The following is a 16,502-nucleotide window of genomic DNA, read 5'->3' on the forward strand; positions in this document are numbered from 1 at the left end:
TGCACAACAATATTACAGACATAACATTTCTAGTTCAATATAAAATATCTGAGGGAATAAAAATGGATATGGAGACTTAATAATGTAGTCTTAAATCAACAGGATCCATCTTGTGAAAGGTTACTGAAGGCTTTTCCCAATAGAGAGATGTCAGCAGATACACTACATGACCAAGAGTATGTGAACACCTGCTCGTCGAGCCCCTTCTTTTTAAACACGTCCCCTCACGAAATGCCCTTGCTTTATTGTTGCCTAATATTGAACCTTACATGTCAGTGTGACAATGTGAGCGGAAAGGACAAAATATACAACCACCACAGCAGACACCTACACCTCACATAACACATAGTTTCAGCCCAGTGTAGATCAATCCAACCCCCAGTCCTACACCTCACATAACAACATAGTTTCAGCCCAGTGTAGATCAATCCAACCCCCAGTCCTACACCTCACATAACAACATAGTTTCAGCCCAGTGTAGATCAATCCAACCCCCAGTCCTACACCTCACATAACAACATAGTTTCAGCCCAGTTTAGATCAATCCAACCCCCAGTCCTACACCTCACATAACACATAGTTTCAGCCCAGTGTAGATCAATCCAACCCCCAGTCCTACACCTCACATAACACATAGTTTCAGCCCAGTGTAGATCAATCCAACCCCCAGTCCTACACCGTGCCAATTTTCCCAGGCAAGTTGGTGTGTATTTTGTATATAAATTTGGGTTGGTGGGTAATGAGTGGGTAATGATTTGCATTAGCTGTAAGGCCCTACAGTATGCTCATCAAGCATACATTACACCTCTATAAGGATAAGCATATCATAAATGTGACACAGCCACATTATGAATGTATGAATAAGAGATGCAATCACAGATGTCAGAGCATAACTCATAATCCAAAATGTGAATGTTTTCTGTGAAGACAGCTGATGTCGTAATATTAATACAAAATCCCTAACATCACAGATAAGACAGTCTATTCGAAATGTCCTATGCTTTGCCATGTAATTTGTGTGCCTGCAGAAAAATCAGTCTGTGCCTCTAGACACGGGGACTTGCAAAACACAATTTATCATATGTTAAATCAACAGGAGAAAAACAACCTGAGGAAAACAATTGGAGCTGATAAGCCACAGGCAAGCATATATCAATGTTTTACTGAAACGCGCAAAGATGCTCTCCAGCCATGACAATCTCGCTGCTGCCATTAATATCACCCACGTATATTAAACCAAGATATACTGTATGTCCAGGACAAAAGACTCTGTGTACATAGCAGATCACAGCACCCAATTACAAGAAACAAGGTTTACTGAGTAAATTACCTACGCAGGAACATCGTCATACCTGTTGATGCTTCCTGACACTGATAATACTCACATACAGGCAGATCTATTAAAAGAGCCTTATATATTTCTATCTAGGTCATTTTACATTGCCTACATTGTCTATACAATACTGATTTGATGTGTAAGCAGATGTTAACTGGCAGCCATGGGTTATGAAAATCAAATGTTACAGCTCTTACAATGTAGGATGTTTCTCTTGAGTTTTTTCACAACTTCTTCTGTTTCAAATGTAATGATTGATACTTTGCTCATAATGCAATAAGAAAAGTTAAACTGAATCCAGTGTGAGAAAATGAAAACCATGGCGACTCAAAATGAAACGCATGCAGATTAAAGACAATCTGTTAACATGTCTGGCGTTAAATTCCCTTTCACCAGATTCATAATGACAGAGCCCAAATGCAGTGCTGTAACCTCAAAAACATCCGGGGGAAAAAATTACTAGGAGGGTACGTAATGGACAATCGGCCCACTCTTCCCATTGCACTTAGGGTAGACAATGACCATTATCAACATCTACAGTACCATAATGCATGGCCATTAGCAATCTGTCAAACAGCCCTTTGATTTTCACATCTCTCTCTCAAAACACATACAGGAAAAAATGTAATCTGTTCTCATCTGTTGCAGCACCCCTGAACTGTATTTCATGGATAGTGAGAGGGAACCAGGGTGAGTGGGTTCAGGCAAAGTTCATATTTTAATAAAATGGTTGAGCATTGAGATTTGGCCTGGCTGGCAGAGAGTCATGTAGAGACAGGCGTCTGGTTCTATCCATGCCAGTCAAGTAATTCAGTAAACCAGACATCTTGTCCAACTCTCATCTCCATCTCAGCAGCAGTGGTGGGACTTAACCACTCTCTTCAAGGAACAAGGTAGACAAGCTGATTGTTCATGGAACTGAGCAAGATCAAAACACTTCCCTTAATTAACACAGCAAGACAGCTAACCAGGAAGTCTGCTTACATCACTTACTATTCAGTGTACACGCAGAGCAGTGTGACAGCCTGTGGTCACTAACCACTGTGGTAAATTGTTTCATTGATCTTTCATCAAGCCCAGGTCTCAGCAGTGGGAATGCTCAGTATCGACAATGATGCAGAGACCAATAACTAGTAGTCATCATACTAAGGCCAGGCATTTTGGGGCAGTTTTGGGGGAACAGTGCCTCAAAAAGTTATTCAAAACTACTGGCCCTATACTCTATGAGGACAAACACAGAAAGTAGACTACCTCCCTCCCACATACTGTAGATTCCCCCCTATCTAGGCTATATCAATAACAGTTTAATTTAAATTTTGTGGTCTAGTAAAAACATGTGGTCAAGTCATTCATAGTTCATTTATTTATCTTATCTCCAGATCTCTATAGAGCAACAGAACCCTGTCAAAATGTAATAAGATAAATGGGGCTGCCAATTCTTCTTTTCTGTTCTTCATTCTGTAGCTGTATGCTCTGCACAGTCTCTTTGAAAGAATCAGAGGGAACTGAACTTATCATATATTCTTTTGATATGATTGACCTCTAGAGAGTATTAGATTCTCTCAGTCCAGTAAATGGATCAGAAACTAGAATGCTGTGTTTGAAAAGATTTGGAGTGGGGTCATGCAGTGAGAGAAATTAAAGGAATCTACAAGCTTTCTTTGATGATGGACATCATCCAAGATATGGTAACTTCCCCTGGGAGACCTCTGGGGTCTTGTCTGGAGAAAGACACACAGCTAACAAAAAAATGATATAAGTAATTTAAGTACAACAACTGTAACTGTAGAAACTGTAATAAGCACAACATATCATATGTTCACATAAGCATCACATATATATGTTTTTTACATTGGTTGTTTGTGAGACATTTGAGGGCTTGGTGTTCACACCCATGATGATCCACAGAACCACAACTGAGGGTACACTTCATATTGAGCTTGAACTGAAGTGTGTATACCCATGCGATCAGATCCATTTCTGAGCGAAGTAACCCCAAACAAGCTCTCACTCTACTGGCAGGGGTGCTGGTGGGGGCAGGGTGCTGAGGGGACAGGGAACAACTTTGATCTGGTTGTTGCAGTGGTAAAGATGAAAGTGTCAATGAACAAGCAGCAATCAGCAGCAGTGCACCCAGAATACATATGGAACACTGTTGGTCTAAGCCCCACATCCCATCCTCCAATCCTAAAGCCTTGCCTACAGCTTCTTCAATAAGGATAGAAGTGGCAATGCTGGATCTTCCCTTTGTCATCTGTTTGAAGTATGTTATCAGTTCCCGGTTCTCAAATGAGCACTACCAGCCTTGATTCCCTTTGAACATACAGTGCCTTCAGAAAGTATTCATACCCTTTGACTTAGTCCACATTTTGTTGTCTTACAACCTGAATTCAAAATGTATTAAATATAAACATCATCTACATACAATACCCCAAACTGACAAAGTGAAAACATGTTTTTAGAAATGTTTGCAAATTCATAAAAAAATGAAATACAGAAATATATAATTTACCTAAGTATTCACACCCCTGAGTCAATACTTACAATCACCTTTGGCAGCGATTACAGCTGTGAGTCTTTCTGGGTAAGTCTATAAGAGCTTTGCACATCTGGAATGCCCAATATTTGCACATCATTCTGTTGAAAATTCTTCAAACTCTTAAGTTGGTAGTTGATCATTTCTAGACACCCATGTTCAGGTCTTGCCATAGATAATCAAGCCGATTTAAGTCAAAACTGTAACTTGGCCACTCAGGAACATTCAACGGCATCTTGGTAAGCAAATCCAGTATATATTTGGCCTTGTGTTTTAGGTTATTGTCCTGCTGAAAGGTGAATTTGTCACCCAGTGTCTATTGGAAAGCAGACTGAATCAGTGTTTCCTCTAGGATTTTGCCTGTGCTTAGCTCTATTCCATGTATTTTTTATCCTAGAAAACTCCCTAGTCCTTGTCGATGACAAGCATACTCATAACATGATGGAGCCACCACCATGCTTTAAAATATGAAGAGTGGTACTCAATGATGTGTTGTTTTGCCCAAAACATAACGCTTTGTATTCAGGGCATAAAGTTAATTTCTTTGTCAGTTTTACTTTAGTGCCTTATTGCAAACAGGATGTATGTCTTGGAATATTTGTATTCTGTACAAGCTTCCTTCTTTTCACTGTCATTTCGGTTAGTATTGTGGAGTAACGACAATGTTGTTGATCCATCCTCAGTTTTCTCCTATCACAGTCATTAAACTCTGCAACTGTTTTAAAGTCACCATTGGCCTCATGGTGAAGTTCCTGAGCGGTGTCCTTCCTCTCCGGCAACTGAGTTAGGAAGGAGGCCTGTATCTTTGTAGTGACTGGGTATATTGATACACCGTCCAAAGTGTAATTAATAACTTTACTCAAAGGAATATTCAATGTCTGCTTTTTTAAAAATCCATCTACCAATACATGCCCTTCTTTGCGAGGCATTGGAAAACCTCCCTGGTATTTGTGGTTGAATTTGTGTTTGAAATTCACTGCTTGAAGGAGCTACCTTACAGATAATTGTATGTGTGGGGTACAGAGATGAGGTAGTCATTCAGAAATCATGTTAAACACTATTATAGTCCATGCAACTTATTATGTGACTTGTTAAGCACATTTTTACTCCTAAACGTGTTTAGGCTTGCCATAACAAAGGGATTGAACTGTCACGTCTGCTCCCGCTCTTCCTTCCCTTCCCCCAGCCGGCTTGCCCAACGCCTATGTCTCGGCCGGTTCGCCCAGGTGGGACGCCGGGTGGCGCCCATAGAGAGGGGGGGGGGGTACTGTCACACCTGCTCCCGCTCTTCCTCCCTCTGGGGCTCGAGGGCGCCAGACTCCCCAGCATTCAAGCCACCATCAGTACGCACACCTGCTTTCTCCCGTCACGCGCATCAGCGATCATTGGACTCACGTGGACTCAATTACTTGCGTCATTACCTTCCCTATATCTGTCTGTTCCCAAGCTCTGTTCCCTGCTTCGGGATTGTTTGTCATATGTTCTTTTTTACCCGTGTGCTGACGCTGTTCCTGTCGTGTTCTATGTCTGTTCCCTATTAAATGTTTGACTCCCCGTACCTGCTTCTCCTGTCCGGCATCACTCCTTACATGAACACTTATTGACTCAAGACATTTCAGCTTTTCATTTTTTATTAATTAGTAAACATTTCTACAAACATAATTCCACTTTGACACTATGGGCTATTGTGTGTAGGCCAGTGGCACAAAATCTACATTTAATAGATTTAAAATTCAGGTTTTAACACAACAAAATGTGGAAAAAGTCAAGGGATGTGAATACTTTCTGATGGCCCTGTAAAGCATAGCATAAACTCTAAAGCTCAAGCTGAAGGTTACACAATGAATAATACAAAAGCAGGTTTGACAGGGTACATATATTATTTTACAGATTAATCAAATTAGCAATAATATTATGGTATTGTAGTAAAATCATATTAAACAATAACTAGCAACTACTAGTAAGCAGAGTAATCCTCTATTGAAATCATAAACCTAAATTATCAGTCCTTCTCAAAAAGCTCTTCTGCAGCATACGGTAATGGAAAACATACAATACTGTACAGTACACCTGGTTATTAAGATGAATAAAAGGTATCTTTCTGACATTTATAAATCACAACACGCACATCTACGATGGCATGGAAAAAGCCAATAATGAGGTAGTCCTCTATTCAGTAAGATAGATACTAAAATATTAAGAAGACCTTAATCAAATTGAGGTTGAATACATAATGCACTGGATTCTGGAATCATCAAGCAGACCCTATTATCTCCTCTCAGTTGACTGAAAAAGAGAAAAGATGTTCCATGGCTTTTTTCGAAATCAGGAGAGAGATAGGTTCTACTGACAATGCGAAAATGCATTGTGTACTATGACATTCACCTTCTGATGTCTGGTATCTCTGGTAGACCACATGACCAAAAGTATGTGGACACCTGAACATCTCGTTCCAAAATCATGGGGATTAATATGAAGTTGGTCCGCCCTTTGCTGCTATAACAGCCTCCACTCTTCTTGTGAGGCTTTCCACTAGATGTTGGAACACTGCTAGGTGGACTTGCTTCTATTCAGCCACAAGAACATTAGTGAGGTTGAGCACTGATGTTGGGCGAATAGGCCTGGCTTGCAGTTGGCGTTCCAATTCATCCCAAAGGTGTTTGATGGGATTGAGGTCAGGGCTCTGTGCAGGCCAGTCAAGCTCTTCCACAACGATCTCTGTATGGACCTCGCTTAGTGCACTGGGGCATTGTCATGTTGAAACAGGAAAGGGCCTTCCCCAAACTGTTGCCACAAAGTTGGAAGCACAGAATCATCTAAAATGTCATTGTATGCTGTAGCATTAAGATTTCCCTTCACTGGAACTACGGCGCCTAGCCCAAACCATGAAAATCAGCCACCAAACTTTACAGTTGGCACTATTCATTGGGGCTGGTAGCGTTCTCCTGTCATCCTCCAAATTCAGATTTGCCAAATCCAGATGGTGAAGTGTGATTCATCACACCAAGATAATGCCCCATGCCACAAGGCTAGGATTGTCAAGGAATGGTTCCACAAACGTGATAGTAAATTCAGCTTACTGCAGTGGCCTACCCAGTCACCAAATCTGAATCCAATTGAGTATCTGTGGGTTGAGATGGAACAAACTTTTCGGAATAGAGATCCACTACCAGCCAACTTGACACAACGGTGGGAAATATTAGAGTCAATATGGGCCAGCATCTCTGTGGAACACTTTCGACACCTTGTAGAGTCCATGCCCCGATGAATTGAGGCTGTTCTGAGGGCAACAGGGGGTGCAACTAATGTTTGGTACTCTCAGTGTATGTATCTTCTTGTCTTATAGAGTATAAGAAGACAGAAATAATCATGAATCCATGCTGTTATTCTCCCCTACTGTGTTGTCTTCTCCACTCGTGGCTATGTGCTTGCAAATGATTCTTCTCCCACCTGAGCCTACTTGCTGTGCCTGCAGTGTTCATTAGGTTTCATGTATATGGCTATTACATGTCTGAGGCATCACAGCCAGAACAACGGGAATGTATGTGGATGGCGATGGTTAGCTCCCCTCTGTAAAATGTTTTCTAAATTCAAGAGTGCCAGACCAAACAGGACCAACAAAAACATTTTTCTTGTTGATGTTGAGCACCCACAATTCACAGTAAGTCATAAATATGCAATTGTAGCTGTCAAAGCTGCTACCGGATATATTGTGCATACTGTAGCACTGCCTAGACCTCTGACTACTGCCTAAGGACTGCTTTCACACCACAGTCGGCCAATAACACTGTCACTATGGCTCACTTCCCAGGTGGCTGACACAGCCAGGAGCAGTGTTTAGTACCCGTAGGTGAGGGAAGAATAAACCTATATTGATCTCACAACAGGATGGTACAGAATGAACAGCCCCATGCTTCTTACATATAATGAATGCTACACCAGAATGCCACTCCTGGTCACACAAGGCCTGGCTTGTAACTATGGTCTTCTTAAATCACAGTCGGCCAATGATTTAGAATCAATAGTCATTCCTTAAAACATGGACAGCCATTAATTCGTTTCTGCTGAGTTTTTCAACAAAAACCTAGAGAGATACCTTAAGAGGAAGGCTTTTCTCTACCTAAATGGGCCATGAATACAACCACGCTTGATAGAACTACAGGCTATATATTGAAGTATCTAACAAAGATAATGTAATCAACCCTGACTGATTGTTTAACTAATCAATAATAAATGAAGCATCAATCACAGCCTTGAGGAGATATAATTGAATAGTTACAGTAGCTTATCCACAATGTTGTACATGATACTGCTAAAAATGTATGTACAATTTCATTAACACTATGCCTAACCATTCTGATTTAATCTCTTCAGTTTTTGTTAGAAAGGAAAAGATTAACACTGAACAGAAAAAAAAGATCCAATCAGGATTTTTCTTAGAATTTTCTTTGGGGATATAAATCTAGCTACTGTAGCTATGTCAGCCAAAGCATCTGCCATTCAACTGTATTAGGGCAAAGAATTTGAGTGACAGTGGAATCATCTCTTCGAAAATAACTTGTGTGTGAAAAATTGTTGCATTTAAACTTTAGATCACCGGTTACTTTGTGTGCTAATTGTGAAATGTTTTTTGCAATGGAAGTAACAGTTGTACAATTAAATTGGGAAATGTTTAGCCTAATGGTTGTGTTTTACCTACTGGCTTATTATGTCCCAGTGAATGGACTATTTATCCTTAACATCAAGCTGTGTGTGACTGCTGACTTTCCATCAACCCTAAGCAGTGATGTAGTGGTGAAGTGGTGCCTGGATAAATGGGTATACAGTGCATTCGGAAAGTATTCAGACCCCTTACGTTTTTCCACATTTTGGTACGTTACAGCCTTATTCTAAAATTGATTAAATAAATGTTTTTCCTCATCAATCTCCACACAATGCTCCATAATGACAAAATTAAAACATGTTTTTAGAATTTTTTGAAAAAGTATTAAAAATAAAAAACAGAAACCTTATTTACATAAGTATTCAGACCCTTTGCTATGAGACTTGAAATTTAGCTCAGGTGCATCCTGTTTCCATTGATCATTCTTGAGATGTTTTTACAACTTGATTGGAGTCCACCTGTGGTAAATTCAATTTGATTGGACATGATTTGGAAAGGCACACACCTGTCTATATAAGGTCCTACAATTGACAGTTCATGTCAGCAAGAACCAAGCCATGAGGTCGAAGGAATTGTCCGTAGAGCTCCGAGACAGGATTGTGTCGAAGCACAGATCTGGGGAAGTGTACCAAAACATTTCTGCAGCATTGAAGGTCGCCAAGAACACAGTGGCCTCCCTCATTCTTAAATAGAAGAAGTTTGGAACCACCAAGACTCTTCCTAGAGCTGGCCGCCCGGCCAAACTGAGCAATCGGAGGAGAAGGGCCTTGGTCAGGGAGGTGACCAGAACCCGATGATCTCTCTGACAGAGCTCCAAAGTTCCTCTGTGGAGATGGGAGAACCTTCCAGTAGGACAGATATCTCTGCAACACTCCACCAATCAAGCCTTTATGTTAGAGTGGCCAGACGGAAGCCACTCCTCAGTAAAAGGCACATGACAGTCCGCTTGGAGTTTCCTAAAAGGCACCTAGAGGACTCTCAGACCATGAGAAACAAGATTGGTCTCTGGTGAAACCAAGATTGAACACTTTGGCCTGAATGCCAAGCGTCACATTTGGAGGAAACCTGTCACCATCCCTACGGTAAAGCATGGTGGTGACAGCATCATACTGTGGGGTATGATTTTCAACGGCAGGGACTGGGAGACTAGTCAGTTTGATTTGATTTGAACTAACTACTTAGGGGGAAACTTTTTCAATACCGGGTTTGGATACCCATTGTTGCTTTGGTTAGCATTTACTGGTAGATATCATATATTGAAATGTCTTTCCTCCCTACCCTAACGGCTACTGATGTTCTTCTGTGAGCTGCTCCATGCAACAACCAGTTGAGAGCGGTGTGCTCTTGCTGCTTGCAGATGATTTTCCACTGAAGCTGCAGCCTGGTCTTAAAGCATTTCATATTATTCTGTATGTAAATTCGAGCCACTCCATTTATACTGTACAAAAATATAAACACAACATGTAAAGTGTTGGTCCCATGAGCTGAAATAAAAGATCTCAGAAATGTTCCATACACAGAAAAAGCTTTTGTTTACATCCCTGTTTGTGAGCATTTCTCCTTTGCCAAAAAATCCATCCACCTGACAGGTGTGGCATATCAAGAAGCTGATTAAACAGCATGATCATAACACAGGTGCACATTGTGTTTGGGACAATAAAAGGCCACTCTAAATTGTGCAGTTTTGTCACACAACACAATGCCACAGATGTCTCAAGTTTTGAAGGAGCGTGCAATTGGCATGGTGACTGCAGGAATGTTCACCAGAGTTGTTACCAGTGACCGGAATGTTCATTTCTCTACCATAAGCCACCTCCAAAGTCGTTTTAGAGAATTTGGCAGTATGTCCAATCGGCCTCTCAATCACAGACTACGTGTAACCACACCAGCCCAGGACCTCCACATCCGGCTTCTTCACATGCGGGATGGTCTGAGACGTGCCACCCGGACAGATGATGAAACAGTGTGTTTGTGTAACCTAATAATTTCTGCACAAACTGTCAGAAACCATCTCAGGGAAGCCCATCTGCTTGCTCGTCATCCTTACCAGGGTCTTGACCTGACTGCAGTTCGGCATTGTAACTGTTTTCAGTGGGCAAATGCTCACTTTTTAAATCCCAGTTTCAACTGTACAGGGCAGATGGCAGACAGCATGTATAGCGTCATGTGGGCAAGCGGTTTGCTGGTGTCAACATTGTGAACAGAGTGCCCCATGGTGGCGATTGGGTTAGTTGGCTCAGTTGGTGGAGCATGGCGCTTACAATGCCAGTGTTGTGGTTTCGATTCCCATGGGGGACCAGTACGGGGAGAAAAAAAAATGTATAGTCGCTCTGGATAACAGCATCTTTTAAATGACAAATGTAATGTTATGGTATGGGCAGGCATAAGCTACGGACAATGAACACAATTGCATTTTATCGATGGCAATTTGAATGTACAGAAATACCTTGACGAGATCCTGAGGTCCATTGTCGTGCCATTCATCCGCCGCCATCATCTCATGTTTCAGCATGATAATGCACGGCCCCATGTCGCAAGGATCTGTACACAATTCCTGAAAGCTGAAAATGTCCCAGTTCATCCATGGCCAGCATACTCATCAGACATGTCACCCATTGAGCACGTTTGGGATGCTCTGGATCGGCGTGTACGACAGCATGTTCCAGTTCCCGACAATATCCAGCAACTTTGCACAGCTATTGAAGAGGAGTAGGACAACATTCCACAGGACACAATCAACAGCCTGATCAACTCTATGTGAAGGAGATGTTTCGTGCTGCATGAGGCAAATGGTGGTCACCCCAGATACTGACTGGTTTTCTGGTTTAAGGTATCTGTAACCAACAGATGCATATTTGTATTCCCAGTCATGTGAAATACATAAATTAGGGCCTATTGAATTTATCTAAATTGACTGATTTCTTATATATGAACTGAACTCAGTAAAATCGTTTAAATTGCTGCATGTTGCATGTTAGCTATCTGGCTGACGTTAGCTATCTGGCAAACGTTAGCTACGCTAGGGGTTAGGGTTAAGGTTCAGTTTAATTGAAGGGTTAGCTAAAAGGGTTAAGGTTAGGGGAAGGTTTAGCTAAAAGGGTTAAGGTTATGGTTAGGGGAAGGGTTAGCTAACATGCTAACAGGATTGGGTAGGTTACTTTGTAAATGTAATCCGTTACAGTTACCTGTCCAAAATTGTAATGAGTAACGTAACTTTTGGATTACCCAAACTCAGTAACGTCTTCTGATTACATGGAGTTACTTTTAGATTACTTTCCCCTTAAGAGGCATTAGAAGAAGACAAAAATGTATGTTACCAATTGAAGGACATCTATTGCAGAATAAATCAATGTTAAAGTTTACATAGCTAGCCATATATGGATGTTAAATTTTACTTTATGGGTTGGTTATGTAGGCTGCTTCTAAGCCATCGCTTTCTTTCTACTACATATAATAATATGATTAAATTCTATCTTTATATTAAAAACCAAAGTCTATCAGAATTCCAGTCATTCCAATAAATGTTATACCCCTTGATCTTCAAGAATAGGACTTGGAAAAATGGAAGAATAGATTAGCTAAATAGTTACCTGAGCAGCCCTACTCTGTTGTTTATGATTTTGTTGTCATGGAGAACTGATTGGGCTAATTGGTTCGAGTTGAAAAATAAATGCTCCACTCATGGAATGGCATGCTTTGAGCACTACTGAAAAGTGCTATTTACATGTGAAAAACGAATGCCATATGCTGCATTTTCTATAGGCCTATTGTTTACGTTTTTGTTGGTGAATTTTTGATATCTTGATAATATGCAGCTGTTTAAAGGGCAAATCCACAAATGAAAGAATAACAAAACGGCTGCCCACTTCTGTTTTGGTAAAAACCTGAGCGATGGGCCTGGAGAAATGTAACCACTCTCAGATTAAAAGACAGATCTATGGATGCAAGGACTGGTCATCCATGATATCAAAATTATTGTTTTAATGAATCATGTTGTGAGGCTATAGTGTTTGTTTACATTTACAATGTTTACAAAACATTGGACAAAAACAACTTATATTTTGGGTTCTCAAGGAGGGTGATAGTTGAACTAAACTCATGAGGCATTTATAACTTATATTCTTCAATAATCAATGGATATATATACATAATTTATAAGTCCAAAAAAATGATGTAGCAACTACAGATTGCTCCTTTAAGTCTCTCAAACGTGTGCGAGTTTGAGAATTTGTCCATTAGGCATATTCATTTATTTATTTTATCAGCATGAATTAGATTGAGCAATAAAAGCCGCACTTTTATTCCATAGGCTGGGATCCGCACTACGCAGCTGTTACAAGAGCGCATTTTTCACAGGCTACCCTATGATTAAAACAATTACTGTTTATAAAACAATGACTGATAGGGAACTTAACCTTCTTCAATTCAACCATTATTTGGTTCAAATACACATTTAGATTTGTGAACAGCAATCCACAAAAACACAATCCGTAAGGCGCAAAAAAAACGAGAGAGCAAAAGTGTGATTCACATCAATGCGCTATGTAGATACGTGATATCTGTATCGCCGTTGACTACACCACTGCTGTCATCCTTACCTCCAAACGTTTATTGAAATTGGATAATCTTTGGATGCCGACAGCAGTCGCACCATTGGAAGACATAGCTTTGACTGTAGCCTACAAAAGCCTATTCTTGCTCTTTTCCTGCGATCCATCAAACACATTTAGTGTGTCATCATAGTGGTCTCTGATTTATGGTCAGACTCGCTCACGTTGAACACATTTAAACTTGCGCCTTTTTCAATTATGATTTCAATGTCATTGAGAAAACAGAGAAGTGACCGATTTTTTTTCGCAAACATCCTTTCTGAATTTAAAAGTAATGCTCCAAGTAATCATTTACTTTTTCAAAAGTATATGTAATCTGATTACAATATTTTTGCTGGTAATGTAATGGATTACAGTTACAGTTTTTGCTGTAAACCCTTACATGTTACGGATTACATGTAAATCCGTTACTCCCCAACCCTGCATGCCAAGGAGTTGCCAAGTAGCTAAAAAGTGGTAAGTAGTTGAAAAGTGCTAATTAGCTAAAATGCTAACGTTGTCATTGCTTATAAGAACTGATCTCGCAACCATTGGGTTGCTAGACATTCACATTATACGTATAGCCTCCACCACACCACAGTCCCTTTTGTGTTTTACAAAACGTGCACTCCTACATCATTGCGTTTGTATTACGGTTGCTGTCCTTCATCATCATGAGCCTGTCACACACGTAAAGCCTAGTCGTGGTACAATAGGTTCACCACTGCACAAACATGTCTATAATAGATATAAAACTGTTATAATTTCCCCCGGTCTCCCCTTACTATTACTGAGTGTGCAACTTTCCAACAATTTCCTCTGAATAGAAGCTGATAATTCCCGAGTTTTTCACTCGCTGGTCTCGGGAAAAATTTGGAGTCTTCACTGTCCGAGACCAGGTCAAGACCGAGTAAAAATCTGTCTGACACAGAGACAACACCAAGACACTAAATATGTGGTCTCAAATCCGGACACGAGACCGTACTACAACACTACTATAACCTTTACTAGGTTTGATCTCTATGTTTTACCTTAACCTTTCTGCCCAGCCTGGTCTCATAGACTAGACATAACATAGTAAATGTAAATCGAGGGCACTCAAATTAGTATGATATGTTATGTTTGGTATGGTTACTCATGACAGAAGATTACTTAAGGAAAAAACGAAAGTAGTGTGGTTGGTCGGAATGGATGGTTAGGTGTATAATGTGAACATCTAGCAACACAAAGGTTGCGTGTTTGAATCTCAGCATGGACAACTTTTGCATCTTATCTAATTAGCTACTTTGCAACTACTTAACATGTTAGCTAACCCTTCCCTTAACCCTAACCTAGCTAACGTTAGCCACCTAGGTAATGTTAGCATTAAACACGTAGCCACCTAGATAATGTGAGTCTCAACAAATTGGAATTCGAAACATATTATACATTTTGCAAATTCTTAACGTATTGTATGAATTTAAATTCATAACATATTTCACAAATTGCAATTTGTAACATATCAGACATTGTAATTCATAACATATCATACAAAATAGATGATGGGCATCCACAAATTAATACATAGCCTACCATACAAAATGTATAATACTACATAATACTAATCAGAGTGTCTCATATAACAGTATTTGGAGTGGCTAAGATTACATGTATTATGTTACGTCTACCCCTGAGTCCAGGTTGTTCTGTCAGTCCAATAGCCACTTCTAAAAAGAAAACCATTTTAGCTATGGTGAGTGTATAGAAAATGTAGCCTATGATACTGCTGTCTACCTATTTGATAACATCATCACAAACAGCCAACTGTATTGGTCAAATAGGCTTCAAGCCTGCAACAGACGCTGTCGAATACCTGTTGCTTACAAGCTACTAGCAATCCGGTTGGTTTTCGGAAGCAGTTGTGCGCACACAGAAGCTTTGGTGCACATTTTCACAAAGTACCGTTATGAAATTTGTGATGGGAAACTTATCAAATCTATGATGTAAAACAGAAGAATAATATATTTGGGGGAGTTCGAAAGGTATTTATTTCACTTTGTTCCTCTTAAGTGGAGCGGGAAACAACGGTGGAGACCGTTGAATCGCGCACTTCGCTGTCTCCAAGTGTGGTAAAGTTGACAGTCACAGACAGATTCACTGTGACAGTCTCCGCTGATATTGTAGGAATTGAAATTTCGACACCTGCTCCTCTCGACGAATAGGTAAGCTTTAAACTATGAATGTTCCTGTTTTCTAGCCTTAATAGGAAATCATGTTACAATCCTTTTTCTCAAAGGACGGAATTAGCAATATCACAATTTCTAGGGTAGAAAATCTTACCTTCCAATGTTTTCCAAATAATGGAATAAGGGACATTATGTCAGCACACATAGGTTTAGTGTGCATATAGCAGTAGGTTTACAAATTAAAACAAATTAGCTCTCAGTCAAGTAATGTTTGCTTTTAGACATCTCTTTTAAGGAGCACATCATTTTCTATACATGCTGTATCAGATGTGGATGGGTTATGCGGGAAATGGAAATAGGCTTCGTAGTAGAATGTATTTCTATTGTCTTTAATAATAACCGGGTTCTACCTAGACAGGGTATTTAACAGGTTGACAACCATCAGCACTACCAAGAGAAAGACCTGCATTAGCTGCCATTGAAAACCATTCTAACATGTTGCCACTCGCTTTAGAAATAGAAGGCTTAAAAAATTATTAAACCAAAATGTTCCAAGCTAATACCTGTTCCAGCTCATTGCAGAGAGAGTGAAACCCATGTGCACAATGTGCCTTTATTGTACTGAATCCTGTGTTTTTCAGCTATTGAGATACAGTATCATATTGAATCAGATATCCTCTTTGTTAATATGTTCTGTCCTGAGTTGAGTTATGAGACTAGCAGAACAGATATTGCCTGACTGAGGGATATAGATTGTCTAGTGTTCCAGCCCTGTCTGTCTCCCAGTAGAGTGGGTGAGTGTTTAGACGACCTGTGGGTTCTCAGATGTGATGAGGAGACATAAAGATAAAACATTCACAGTCACATTCACAGATCTGTTCCACCTGATCAGCAGGAGTCATGAGTATATTTTCTTCTGTTGGTGCACAGCCAGCACTATGCAATCTGAGGAGGACCTCAACAAGTACATTATCCTATTTTACTCCACAATATGGCTGAATACAAAATAGAGAAAGACACCAAATACGGGCTAAAATATGATATGTCTGTCCATCACCTGCACTGGATGCTTCCTGATGAATCCATGTTTCAAACATTTGAGAGACATTCAGCTATGTACATGATCCGTTTTGGCTCTGGTGGTTTGCCCTCCCTCACAGGCACAGTGTCTCCCATGAACACGGCAGACTGAAAAGACGAGACAATATCCTCC

The sequence above is a fragment of the Salmo salar genome, chromosome 20, assembly GCF_965601325.2.
Source record: "Salmo salar chromosome 20, fSalSal1, whole genome shotgun sequence".
Taxonomy (NCBI): Eukaryota; Metazoa; Chordata; class Actinopteri; order Salmoniformes; family Salmonidae; genus Salmo; species Salmo salar.